This window comes from Numida meleagris, chromosome 3 (genome assembly GCF_002078875.1).
Source record: "Numida meleagris isolate 19003 breed g44 Domestic line chromosome 3, NumMel1.0, whole genome shotgun sequence".
NCBI lineage: Eukaryota > Metazoa > Chordata > Aves > Galliformes > Numididae > Numida > Numida meleagris.
Window position 1 is genome coordinate 19,236,002 of NC_034411.1, and position 602 is coordinate 19,236,603.

The window sequence follows — 602 nt, forward strand, 5'->3', positions numbered from 1 at the left end:
GGGGACGGGTGCCAGCAGATAACATCACGGCCGCGGAGGGAGAGGGAGATTTATAAGGGCTCCCCGCCCCACGTGCTCGCCTCGCCGCGAAGTGACGTGGTGGGGCTGCGGGCAGCGAGCGGAGGGCTCCGCCGCCGCCCTCCTATTTATTCCCCTCCGAGCCCGGCGGCGAGAGGGGCAGCCCCAGCGCAGCTCTTTTTCCTCTTTAAAAAGGACGGCTGCAGCGCCTCTCGCCCCTCTTAATAGGGTAATTGGGTCAAACGGCTCCCTCGCTGCAATTAAGCGCGGGGATACGGTTCCGTACAAGAGTGCAGGACGAGGACCTCCGGTAGCAGCAGGTCCGGCTTTGCACTGCCCCACTCTTACTTTTCACTTCCACGCACGTTTGGGGCAATTCCAGCGGGAAGCGGGCTCGGCTCCCGGCTCTCCCCTTCTGCTCTCCTCCTCACTGCACTTGACAGAAGCTCTCAAGCCTCGCATTCTCAGGCTGTGTCTGCAATTCAATTTTTCCACTGCCTCTTTCGGCCGCAGCAAACATCGCAGCCTCAGCCCGGAGCTGTACGGAGGGAAGGGCCCAGCTCTGACCTCGGGCCCCACTCTGC